The sequence below is a fragment of the Notamacropus eugenii genome, chromosome 4 (genome assembly GCF_028372415.1).
Source record: "Notamacropus eugenii isolate mMacEug1 chromosome 4, mMacEug1.pri_v2, whole genome shotgun sequence".
Taxonomy (NCBI): domain Eukaryota; kingdom Metazoa; phylum Chordata; class Mammalia; order Diprotodontia; family Macropodidae; genus Notamacropus; species Notamacropus eugenii.
In genome coordinates this window covers 380,122,053-380,135,912 of record NC_092875.1, presented here as the reverse complement: position 1 = coordinate 380,135,912, position 13,860 = coordinate 380,122,053, and the positions used below count along the sequence as shown (strand labels likewise).

The window sequence follows — 13,860 nt, the reverse complement described above, 5'->3', positions numbered from 1 at the left end:
CTTTTCTTCACCATGGCTTTCCAGAAAACCAATAATTATTGGATTTTCTCTTCTGGATCTATTTTCCAGATCAGTGGTTTTTCCAGTTAGATATTTTGTATTTTGTTTCTATTTTTGCATTCTTTAGATTTTGTTTGATTGATGCTTGATGCCTTCTACAGTCATTAGTTTCTTCTTGCCTAATTTTAATTTTTAACAAATTGTTGTCTTTTGCTAGCTTTTGCACCTTTTTTTAAAGTCTTTTATTCTCCAATTAGGTTATGTATCTCCTTATCCATTTGGTCAATTTAACTTTTTAAGGAGCTGATTGTATTTTTTTTAAACCTTTGATCAATTGTTTGTCTCTCTCTTTAATTTGGCTTTTAAAATCCATTTTGAGCTCTTCCAATGCTCTTTTTAGTTGAAACCAGTTCATATTCCCTTTTGATGTTTCAGATGTGGGTATAGTTTCACTGCTGTCACTTTGGAATCCACATTTTGTTCTTCCCTGTCCCCATAATATGATTCTAATTTGTTTCTTGCTCATGATGACTGCCTTTTTCCTGGCTTTTGCAATGAATCTTTGCTTCTGGGGCACAGGGGACTCTGTGTCACCTTTCTTCTGCTTGAAGCTAAGGTCCTAGTTACTGGCCCTGTGTTCTGTGGCCTCTGGTTCTTTCAACCAGAAGCTATATAATGGTGCAGCTTACTTGGTGTGGAGCTGCATGGTGAGTTCAGGGGATTCTGAGTTTCTCTGAGGTTACACTCACAGTGTGAGGTGTGGGGGAGGGATGTTCTGGCTGCTGGAGGTCTCTTCCTCCCTTGGGCATGCACTTAACCTGTGCTAGTGTCTGCCTAGTTCCCCTGGTTGTTCCAAGGTGTGCCTGGTTCCTTGGTGTTGCTGCTTGGTCCCTTGGGCTCAGGATCTCCAGTTGGTCCACTCAGTTGGGACTTAATAGGATGCTTCCAGTCCTGCAGTGGTCCCCTTCAGCCACAGCAAGAGGGACCCTTCCTGGTGGTCTCAAGAGCCTCTAAAGGTAAAAGTTTATTTACCCCTTCTGCTGGACACAGTATTCCAGGATTTTTCCTGGGTCCATATTCTCTGTTTTTTTCAAGGTCAATAAGTCAATAAGCACTTACAGTTTGCTCTACCATCTTGGCTCCCAGAATTTCAAGTAGGTGACTTTCAATCATTTAGTCTGTGGCCTGATAGCCACAGCAGCTGCTGCAGCTGCCTTGGGTCCTGAGTTTCTCTCTCACCCAGATCTGTTGGAATCCTGTCCTGGGCTGAGCAGTTTAGGATTCCAAACTGTCCCTGGAGATTCAGCCTGTCCAGGCCCTTCCCATTTCACTATGGCTACATCTGTGCTGGGGCCTCACATGCACTCTGCACTATACCAGCCTGGTGTAACAGATCCTTCCCATCCATCTTTCAGGCTGTTCTAGTCTGGATATCTGTCACACTGTCTCCCAGTAGATTCTGTCACTCCAAAATTCATTCAGCTTCACTTCATAGAGGTATATGAAGGAATTTGTGGGCAAGCTTAGGTGAGTCCCTGCGTTCACTCCACCATCATGCCAAATGTGTTCTCTACTTTTTCAGGAATGAAAATCATGTGTAGTCTGAAGTATCCATGTTCTTCATGTGTTGTTGTTGTTGTTGTTGTTTTAAATCTGGCATTATATTTGATAATCTCAAGTGGCAAAGAATTGCTCTCATTCTCCTTATTGGCCCAAATGGGAGATAAAGACTTCATATTTAAAGTTGAATAAAATTCTTAAATAGGACTGTGAATTTTATAATATTTAACAAAATTATATTGTAACCAGTCATATTTACAAATATCTTCACTAACCTGGGATATGATTATTATGTGAATTTTATAATATTTTAACAAAATTATATTTTAACCAATCATATTTACAAGTTTCTCCAGTAACCTGGGATATGATTATTAGGGCCTGAAAATTTAAACTTATTTGGGTCAATGAGATGCTATCTTAACATTTTCTTACTTATCTTGAATATAGATAATCTTATAATATTGTTTTAAACATTTCCCTAGGAGAAAATTGTTCTTTTTCAGGGAAGAGCCTGGAGCAAAATGGAAGATAAGTAGTACCAATTTCTTCCCAGCATTCATTAGTATTTTCCCCTCTACCATAAACAACATTCCCATTATTTACTCATTCTTGCTTTCACCCACTCCAGCACTTTTAAAGCTCTCTTTGTGGTCTTTAGGCTTTATTACAAACTTCAATTGGGTTAAAATCACCTGAATTATTCTTATAAGATTATGCTCTCTTTTGTATTTTCCTCAGTTACCTTTCCTGTCTTTCAACTTAAGCAGAAAATCACAGCACAATGTACACTCAATAAATGATTGTTAAACATTGTGTGAATACAAGCACACTATGACAGTGTGATATTGATTCTTTTAGTGATATTTAGTTTTGTTCTATTTTTAGTTAGGAAATTCCCAATTTACAAACAGGTCATGTTCCAAGAGATTTTTTTTCCATGCAGGCTGTTGGGAAGTCAAAATGTATTTTCCAAAAGAAATACTGTGACAAATAGGAGGTAGATGTTCAGGTGAATAGGCAAAAGATCACTTTAAACTCTAAGAGTTTAAAAAAACTGGGAAGGAATCATTCAACAAACTCTTTGGGAATATCAAAAAAGCAAAAATGGGATAAGAAGTCTGCCTCACACATATATTATGATGAGATTCTAATAGATCTATATTTTTACGACTATCATGGTCTCACAATTTGCATACTGCCTCCAATGGTGCAGATCCCAAACTATCCATGCTCTTTCATTTTATAAAATTCTTGACCATGTCTTCCCATAAATCTTATACAGAGCTCAGCCAGATGGCAGAAAATCATCTTGCAGAAACATCTATTAACACTAAATGAGCACCAAAATAGCATCTGGAGTATTCATTTGAAATTCTTCATTGTAACTACAGAACCAGTTCACTTTCTTTCCTGATCATGACTCTCCTAGGGGACACCCATTATGCCACTTCAGGTAAGCAAATCCTCATAGGTAATAAGATAAAGCTTATGTACATCCATTTCCATTTTCCTTAGAGGAAAATATTTAAATTTTCTATAAAGTGTGGAGTTTCATGAATGACAGAGAGATTCACCAATATAAACCTTTGTTGGAGAACAATGATCTATTTTTAAATATAAAAATTAGAAGAAAATCGATATTATATGCATATACCCACATATATGTTGCAATTGTTGAGGAGTTAGTCTTGTTTATGTGACAAGTAGAAGATATTATATGAAGTAAAATCAGTTAATTTAATTGTATATGACAAAAAATGTTTTGTAGACATAAAGAGAAATCACCCAATCTAAAAAGAGACCAAGAAAATATTTTTACATTTTCTCTAATAAAATGCTCAAAATCTTTAAGGAATTGATAGAAATGTGTGAGATTAATTATTAATCTCCCAATGGATCAGCATACAAAGGATATGAACTATTCTTTAAAAAGACAGTCTATGACCTGAAAATATTATTAAAATTATATAAAGAACAGGCAAATAAAAACAACTCTGATGTAGTGCTATCTATTACGTGGTTCTGGAAAGTAATGAAAATGACAAATTTCAGTAATGATGGGGTTATATGGAAACAGGGTCATTATTTTTTAAAAAAATATTGATACATTTTACAAACAGCATATATACCCATTTACACTGAATAAAATCTACCTTAGTTACAAAGAAAACTAGTTTACCAAACCAACAGTAATAGTGACAATGACTGTTATACTCTACAGCTGTGCTTTTTATCTCTCTCTTAAGGTATCTGAATTCTGGTGCTTTTTAATATATTTTTAATTATCATTATCTAGTCATATACATATTGTTCTTCTGGTTCTATATTCTTGTTCCTAATTCTTTGATATTGTTTCCATGTTCCTTCCAGCTTCATATTCATTGCTTCTTATAGCACAATAATATCCCAATACATTTATATTCGACAATTTGTTCAGTCTCTCCTCAATTGATGGGCATCTACGTGAAGTTGGCACATTATTATACTACTGCTTCTGCAAACTACGAATTCTTGCAATCTTTGGAGAAACCAATATGGCAATATATAATAAAAACTATAAGACTATTGACCTTGTGATCCCAGTTCTCATATTATACCCTAAGGAAGTCTTCAAAAGGAAATAAATAAATGACTATATAAGAAATATACATAGTAGTTTCATTTTCTTTTTTTTTTTTAATTGTGAAAAATTTATTGAGAATCCACCAGCTCCAAATTGGTCTGGAAACATCAGGCAGCTTCTTCTTTTGCGACTGGGTTCTTTTTGAGTGGTCCCATGAAAGTGTTTTTCTCCTCCACAGTCTGGAACTGACTGTGACCAAATTTGGATGTGGTGTCAATAAACTTCAGGTCAATATTCTCCAGGGCGTGATGTTTGGTCTGTACCAGCAGAGACTTTCGCAGGGTGAGGACACGCTTCTTAGTCCCAACGACACAGCCTTTCAGCATGATAAAGTGATTGGTCATTTCACCTCAGTGGACAAAGCTTCCCAGAGAACTGATGCTCTTGTTGGACAGATAGTAATCTGTGGATGCATTGTTTTTGATCAGTTTGCCATCCTTGATCTGGTAGCCCTGGCCAATCTTGTAGATAGATCTTCTTGTTGATCTCAGTGTGATGGTGATAGCCCTTCTGACCAGCTCGAGTAACAGAGGCTCCCCGGGCAGGATGACAAGCTCCAATACGTGCCACCTTATGCAGTCCACGGTGGGTTTTTTGGGGCAGTTTCTTGGTGTGCCAGGGGCTAGTGACACCTTTGTAACCCTTGCCCTTCGTCACCCCAATGACATCAATCATCTAGTCTTGCCCAAACACTGTGGACACAGGCACCTGCTGCTCCAGCTTCTCACGGGCCCAGTCCAGTTTCTCAGCCATGCTACCACCATTCATCTGGATCTCCATCAGGTGAGACTTCTTCTGCCTCAGAGGGAGCAGGCGCATCTGGGTGTGAGCAATGACACAGATCACCTGGCAGTACTTCTTCATGCTGCTCAAGTCTTTCTCCAGCTGCTTTTTGCCATCCTCATCTTGCCACTTTTTGCAATACTTGGTGAAGGCCTTCTTCTTGGACTTTTGCCAATTCTTATAGAATCGCCTCTTACACTCATCACTGATGTGCTCAGCAAAGATGATTTTAAAGCTCTGCAGGCCTCGTGGGGTTTGCACATAGCCCATGATTCCCCACAATGACCATGGGGGGCGTCTCCACGATCGTCAGAGCCTCGACCACTTCCTTCTTATTGACCTCTGAGCTGGACCTGTCCATCTCTTGAACAATATGGGTCATGCCTGCCTTGTAGCCCAGAAAGGCAGTCAGATGGATGGGCTTGGAGGGGTCATCTTTGGGGAAGCTCTTAACCTTCCCCCGGTGCCAGCTGCTTCTCTTTTGAGGCAGGAAGCCCAGAGAGCCATGCCTGGGAGTGGAGAACTTCTGGTGCCACATGCTGCTGCTGATGTACTTGCGGCTGCTGCCGAGGCGAGTTTGGCGAAAGCCATTTTCAATAATGAATATACTAGAAACAACCCATGTGCTCAGGAACTGGGGATTACTGCGCAAATTGATATACAGTTAATGTAAGATATTATTACATCATAAGAAATAGAAAAAATGAAAAATACAAAGATATCTGGGAAAATATATGAAGCAACATAAAGTACAAAAAATTCAGAATATTATATCCTTTTATGACAACTATGTAAAATAAAGTAGCATAGACATCTGTTGGGGAGTCAGGAAAATATGAATTCAAATAATTCTTTTAAAAAATATTCTACTCAGAACCATGGACAAGCTGCTTAACCTCACAGTGACTTAGACAATTTCTTTTTTTGGTGAGAGGAGTCAATCTGAAGAATTAGAGGCTAAGGTTAGATTTGAGCTCAAATTCTCCTTACTGTAGGACTGGTGTTCTATCAGCCAATACCATCTAGCTTCACCAACTTAGGATGTTTTTGTGACAATGAAATATAGGTCAGGTGATCAGCATAAGTAAAAGGAGTTTCTACACCTGTGAAAAAACAGCAAAGTGACAGATCAAAAACATAGAAATAAAATACACAGATGAAACAGAAGCAAACAGGACTTTGTTGCTAAAGTTAATACACTTTAAAAATGCAAATATCAATAAATTTTAGTTTACAGTTTTGTGAACTCAACTTTTATTTTTCTTAGTTATTAATAGTCATTAAGTCTAAGGGGGGAAAATTTGCCTATTACAATCTATAATATACATGAATTATAAACCCAGTGGCATTAACCTGATTCTTGAATCCTGGGAGGAAGGGACTAAGCTGTTCATTACAGGGGATATAATCAGAAAGCATTTGCTGCTTTCTTGGGTTTAGGTACGTTCTTAGGAAACATTTTGAAAGAAGCAAAATTTGTCCTTTACGCTTCACAACTTCCTTTTTTTGTACCTTCTCTCTCACATACTACTCTCTTTTTCTCAGATTTTCAAGTGCTTATTGTCCTAATAAGTCTTCCCTAATTCTCCCACAGCAGCACCTGAAATACTCCTGTTTTTCTCCCCCCAATCAGTCTTTTATAACAGTGTTCTCAGGTTGGATGACTTATAACTCCATATTTCTTCTAGAATGAGGGGTTCCAATCCATTTTGAGATCATGGAAGTCTGGTAAAGCCTATGCATTTCTCAGAATAATTAATATATATATGTATACACACATATTATGTATATATATATATATATATATATATATATATATATATATGTATAGGAAAGGAAAGCAGTTATAACAAAATGTAGTTTTTAAAATTTCAAGACTTCAAGAACCCTAAGAATGAGCTCTAGTTCTAGAGCTAGAGGCATTGTATTAAAGAGATTTGGAGACTTAGGTTCTAGCCCTAGTCAAGCCACTAATTAGCTGTACTTATGTTATTGAGCAAATCTTTTCACCATACTAGTTGTTAGTCAATTGCCCAACATTTATTGAGTGCCTAGTATGGGCCAGGTTCTGTGAAGTGAGAATACAAAGAAAGTAAACAGACAGACCCATTTCTCAAGAAACTCATAGTCTAATGAGGAAGATTATATGCAAACAACCACACACACACACATACACAATGTAACTTGGAGATGATCAAGACAGAGAAGGCAATGTCATTAAGAGGGAGCAAGAAAGAGTGAAGTCTTTCTACAATAGTAGGCAGGACTAATTGAGACTTTAAGGAACTTAAGAGATAGAGATGATGGTGAGAGTTTTAGGCATAGGGGACAGCAAGTAAAAATGCCCAGTCAAGAGGTGGAGTTTAATGTGTTAGAAGAGCAAGGAGGTCCTTGCAAGTAGATCACAGAATATTGGAGGATGAAAGGAGGTAGGTAGAATACAAAACAAAAGGTGTAGGAATATTGGTAAAATGGGGTGTTGGCAGCTTATGGGAATCTTTATAAGCCAGAAGATTTTGCATTTGGACTTGGAGATAACAGGGAGCTAGTGGAGTTGATTTTGTGTGTGTGTCTTTGATATGAGCAAACTTGTGCTTTAGGAGGATTAATATGACAACTGAATGAAGAATGGACTACAGTACTGAGAGACTTGTAGCAAGGAAACTAACTAGAAGATTATTTCAATAGCCCAGGTATGGTGTCATAAGGGCCTGTATGAAGGAGAAAGCCATTTCAGAGGAATTTCAATTTATTCATCTATAAACTCACTAGATTAAACAAGGAATCTTTTCATTCCTTACATACCTAGAGGATGCTTAAAAGTCCACATACATCTCTATTTTGCTAAAATGCAACTAAATGATACTAAAAAAAAAAATGAAACCATCCAAGATGTCATAAAATAGATTTATCAAAGATTCTGGTAGAAGAGGGAACCAGTAAGTAGGCAAATCTTCCCTGGATGCCTGGCCCCAGAGTTAATTCCTTAAAACAGTTCCTGCTTTTCAACACTTCCCTTCCATCTCAACTGAAGGTGCCTAAAATTTCCAATTCATTTCCCTCCTCCCTCCAAAAAAATTCTCCCTTCCCTTTATTCAGGTGGTGAGAAATGAAGGAGTTTTTGTCTGGGTAGTAGGGAGATATAGGGGAAATTTAATCGCAGATGAGAGATACGTAGATAGTTTAACGATAAGGGAAGCTGATTGAGGATAGTGACTCTTCTTTTTTGGTCTTTATATCACCAGTGTCTGGAATATTCTACATTCAACATTCAACAAATCTTTTTAGTTGATTTAATAACTACTATTATAGTATAGTGATTTATAGATGCCATGTATTTTATTTTTAGGTTGCATATATTGTAAAGTTAAATAGTATTTCCTTCTTTAATTTCTGGTTTTACCCCAATCATCTATGTTCTCTGCATGTAAAAGGTCTGGAAAGAAATTGGTTTAAATTGTTACTTTTGTACAGGGTCAACACATACTATATGTGCCAGCACTATGCCTAGTACATAGTAGGAATTTAATTAATGGTTGTTGCTTCATTCTTCATTTATTGATTGTGGAAGGATAGAAGGCAGTAGACACTGCATAATATTCTGACTAAAAAAAAGCTCATTAAATACATTTTACTTGTAAACATTAGTAGCTTGAGGGAGAAGGTAAGATAAACTAAAATGGACAAATTTGTTATTAGTCTTTTACTTATAAATTCCTTTTACTTTTCTCTGAAAAACCCAAACTAAAATTATATGTTGCAATAAAGCAATTGGAGCAAGAGAAATGGCTCTTTGTATGTTCATTTAATACAATTACCAATGTAAGATTAAGTATAATGAGATTGTAATACACTGTTATTATTCATCTTAGAAGATTTTCTTTCCTTCAAGTTCTTCATACAAAACATTAAATTCACGAGCATGCTTTGCAGAATTCATTTCTGAACATTTTTCTTCAGGGATGCTTCAGGGAAATTTGAAATAGGGCAATGACCTTTTTGGGTATGGTTGGCAACAATCTGAGTAGGAATTCAGGTATAAGTTCTACAGTAGTAACTTGCAATCATTCATTCTAATGAAGAGCATGAATGTTGCTTTGCATCAATTTCTCTGATTCATAATGAAAACTCATCTACGTAATTTTTAAAAAGCACTATATATGTACGGTAAAACTAAATAAATAAAAAAGATAGCATTTTTGAATTTTATTTAATAAATTACAGAAAGAACACATCTTGCCATTGAGTTTAAATCATGAAAGAAACTGAAGTTCACATAAAGACAATATAGAAATAGGTTAAATAGAAATGTACTATTTTGACCATTTTTTTTATGTTCATTCTTTCCTGTGTGTATAGGTGGGGTGTGGGGGCGGGGGATAGCTGCTAAGCATATGATTATAGCATACTAGCATTTTGTTGCTGGGAAGCAGAATAAAAATATTTTCTACGTATATAAAGCCACATTCATAGAGAAAAATTGGCAAGACATCTTTACATACATGGGAATTTCAAATTCTCTGATGACATCATCAAAGGACTGTCAATTGTAGCTCTAAAGACATAGTAAATGAGATGAGACATCAAGTAGAGTTCAGAATGATCATAAATGCTAGTTCATCGGCAAGAGATCTCTTTTAGGTACATGCTAATACCACTTGAAATCTATTTTCTCCCCATTGGCTATAACTCAGTCGAAGCAACTAGGTGGCACAGTGGATAGAGCTCTGGACCCAGAACCAGGAAGATTGAATTAAATATGGTCTCAGGCACTTACTAGCTCTGAAACTGACCAGGTCCCTTAACCTCCATCTTCCTAATTTTCCACATGTGTAAATGGGGAAAACACTAATGATGACAAACTAATTATGTTTATAAAGTATTTTTGAACCATAAAACAGTATATAAATTATACACACATATATAATATAAACATATGTGTGTATCTATCTATCATCTATTTTGTTTATCAATAAAATGGTCTTTTCAGGAGGTCATCATTAATAAATGAAAGGTCTTGCTTTTTTTCTCCTTTCCTTCCTTCCTTCCTTTCTTCCTTCCTTTCTTCCTTCCTTCCTTCCTTCCTTCCTTCCTTCCTTCCTCCCTTCCTTCCTTCCTTCCTTCCTTCCTTCCTTTCTTCCTTCCTCTTTTCTCTTTTCTTTTATTCCTTCTTTTTCTTTCCTTCCTTCCTTCCTTCCTTCTTCCTTCTTATTTTCTTTCCTACACATATATCTTTTGGAGATAGTAGTTGAGCAGCGATATTGAGAGAGAATGTGGGCAGAATTCAGTTCTGCTGCTAGTTGTCACAGAATGGTGGGGTGAGGGTACTATTAAGATATGCTGATGGAAATTATAGCACTAAGAAGGAAATTGCTGAGAGGATTCCAGTTCAAAATTTTAGTCCAGTGAAAGCAATGAAGAGCTACGAAAGGCAATACTTTCATTCCCCTGATGCCCTGATTAGAATGGCACAGAAATAAGACTAGCACAGCCTGGCAGACAACTGTGAGCAATTCATCTTTTTGTGAAGGATCAAGAAAATCATATATTTTTAAAGTATCTGAATAGAAAGAATACCATAAGAAATTAAAAAGTGTGAAATTTGGGGGGGAAAAAGCCTAGAATGATGAAAACAACGTGTGGAGACCTTGACAAATATAAGGCATTTTGGGGAAGGGGTATTCTTATGATGCAGCACAATGTCTGTCATCATTCAACAAATATTTATTAAGTCTTTCCTATATGTTGGACACTATGCTAGACTAGGGATACAGATCAAAAGTGAGACTATTTCAGAACATTATACTGTGATAAATAAGCAAATACAGTGTATATACAAAAATAGATACTCAGAAATGGAGAGGGAGGCAGGGCTAACACACTGGTGAATCAGGAAAGGCCTCTTGAAATAAGTGATGCTTGAACTGAATCTTGAAGGGAGCTAAAGTATTAAAGAGTTTGAAGTCAGGAGGCAGGGTATTCAAGGCCTTAAAAAAACAAAATGTCTTTTTACCCTTAGCAAGTGTGTGTGTTGACTTGTTGCTCTCTTTAATGGCAGTTGAAGAAATATAAAATATGGAGTCATAGACTAGTGTTAATTTGTTAGTGGCTTGCACTGTGTGGCTTTAGGGACAGAGTATTGTATTTGAAATCAGAAGACCTGAGTTCAAATTCCAGTTTTTCTATTTATCTCCTATGCAACCTTAGGCAAATCACTGTCCTTCTCAGTTGCTTCTGTTGTAAAATGAAAGTGTTGGTTGTCTCGAAGGTTGTTTTTCATGTTGAATCTATGACCCTATATAAGTAGAGCATACAAGATAATTAGTTCAAGACAAAATGTATCTTATAAACCACTAAATTATCAGCCACTTAGAGGTCCAGACATTGATGTTTTAATGCACCCTAAAAGTCATACTACCATCTGTGGAGCAAGTGCACAAAATGTGTTTTTAAATAATGACACTTAAACATTAATAGAGGACTATACACTAATTTCTAACAGCCGGTTTATATTTAATATCTGGGGTTGAATATGGAAGGAGGAGGGGTTGGATTTCAAAGACTGCCAGGCACAGGATTTATCTGGTAGATATTAGGAGAAAGGGGCAAGGAGGAATCTGTGCCATTTTCTTTGGTTTTATGCTATTAAGGACTTATATTTGGTATATATCCTTACTTAATACAATACAGATGGCAATAAAATTTAGATTTCAAATGGTGTTTTCTGAGGCCTGATCCCATTTACCACAACCATGAATAAGTTGTAATTTGAAGGCCAAGTTGCAAAAATATGTAATAATAATAATCTTTAAAGTGACTTTCTCCCCATAGAAAAGCAAAACACTCAATAACTATAAAATACGTAAGACTTTTGCTGTAATCGTCTTTTCTTGTCCCAAACCATTTTAAGGAGGTCTATTAATCCATGCTGTATGACACAAAATAGACCCCATATCTGTCCGTCATAAGTTTTACAAAGGTATGCCAGTGTAATAGAGCTAGAAGAGATATGGAGGGTAGAACTGTGCTCGCTCCCTGGTGAGGGGTGGAATATTATTTTTAGAGCAAAAGTCTCCTGATGTCTCTCACCATTTTCAGTCCTTTGTGGGTCCAAATAAGCGCCTTGAGCTTTCTTTCTCAAAAACAGGATCAAGAAATATATGGTAATAGATACTGGTAGAGAGATAAAACTTACTAAATCCCTGCTCTCCTGGAGTTTACAATTTAGTTGGGGGTATGAATACACAGAAAAGATGAAATATTTTTTAAGTTCATAATAAAGGAAAGTTAATCTTCATTAATGCTAAAGGAAATTATGCTTTTTATTCTTTTTACTTTTTCAAACCAATATTTTGGGCAGTGAGATTCTGTGTTAAAGTGTGTTGAGTATTTTAAAATTAATTTGCAAGAATAATGACATATAACATTTCAAATTAGAGTTAAGATTTTTTCATTAGCAATTTTTATGACTAAAGTTTCTTCCTATTTAAACCATGTGACTCTATTAAACATATACTCACCAACAGAACTGACTTTTTAACACTGTATTTCCAGCTGACAAGAGACAGGTATTCTTAATCTTTGTGTATGTATGTATGTGTGCGTGTGTGTGTGTGTGCGTGTGTGTGCGTGTGTGTCTTCCTTTGGCAGTTGGGTGAAGCCTATGGACACTTCTCAGAATTTTTTAATTATATAAAATTTTAAAAAAGATACAAAGTTACAAAGTAAACCAATTATATTGAAATAAAGTTTCTATTTAAAGCAATTTCACACTCCATGTTAAGAACTCCTGACTACTAGAGACTTGGAATCTCACCCTTGTTCTTGCTCTAACTAGTTGTTTGACCTTGGATAAGTCTCTTGACTTCTCTTAGCTTAAGTACTGTCATTTAAAAAAAAAAGAAAGTAAAGAAAAGAAAGGAAGAAAGAGAAAAGGATGAGGTGAATTAATTGATTTCTTTCTCTCTAGATCTTTTTGATTTAAATATCACCTTTTAAAAGCAAACCAATTGTAGCCAGAAACATTCAAAAATGCCTGTTTTCCAAAGAAACAACACTGACGTCCTTTGACTTAGTCTGGGCTGACTAGTACTTTAGAAGAAAATGTAGCAAGATGTATCTCTATATGTTTATGTATGCACACAAAACTTGTCTCTGCAATGTCAATCAAAGGACTAGTTTTACCATAACTCAGGATGGATTGTGCTGAGTCGAATTTGTTGTATTCTACTCCATCAACAACTGCAGATTAAATCTGCCAAAAGGATTATATCTATAAAATGGAAAACTGCAAACTCGGGGCTCCAAATGTTCATAAAACGAATATAGTGCAGGCAGAAATCAGCAGAAATAAAGAAAGTAAATCAGGAATGTCTAAGTAAGCCTCAAATACCCTTTGGTAATGTTAAACAGGACTGACTCACATAGAAAAAGGATGAGCAAAGGAGGTGGGGAAGAATATGAATAAGCCACACACAGGTCTGGAGAATTAAGAAAGAGAGAGAAGTCATTGAAAGCAAAAAAAGAAAAAAAAATCACAAAAGAATCACTCTGGTTACTTATCAGGACTGGTTGTAATTTAACTTGGCACATTGTTAATACATTTTCTTTCAGTGCTTTGGCTTAATATTCTGGCACCATCACTTATGAGAAAGGAAAATACATTTCTCCTTTTTAAATTTAAAATAAAAATAAATACAAGGAGAAGTCATTTCCTCCCCCCCCCCCCCCCAATTTTATTACTAGGTAAAACAGTAGACTAGGCTGAATACCTTAGATTTCAACACAGAGAGTCATTCTCTCCTGGAGGAAGGGGAAGTTTGTCCCCCAAAGCCCTCCTCTCTTCACGTACCCTCCCACCGCATTCACTTGCAAATCAGTGTGCTTGGAAA

At 36.2% G+C, this 13,860-nt stretch overlaps 1 pseudogene; it reads right to left on the bottom strand.

Moving 5' to 3' along the window:
• Positions 1-4,234: 4,234 nt before the first annotated feature.
• On the bottom strand, positions 4,235-5,612 carry LOC140498552 (large ribosomal subunit protein uL3 pseudogene; annotated as a pseudogene).
• Between the last annotated feature and the right edge of the window lie 8,248 nt (positions 5,613-13,860).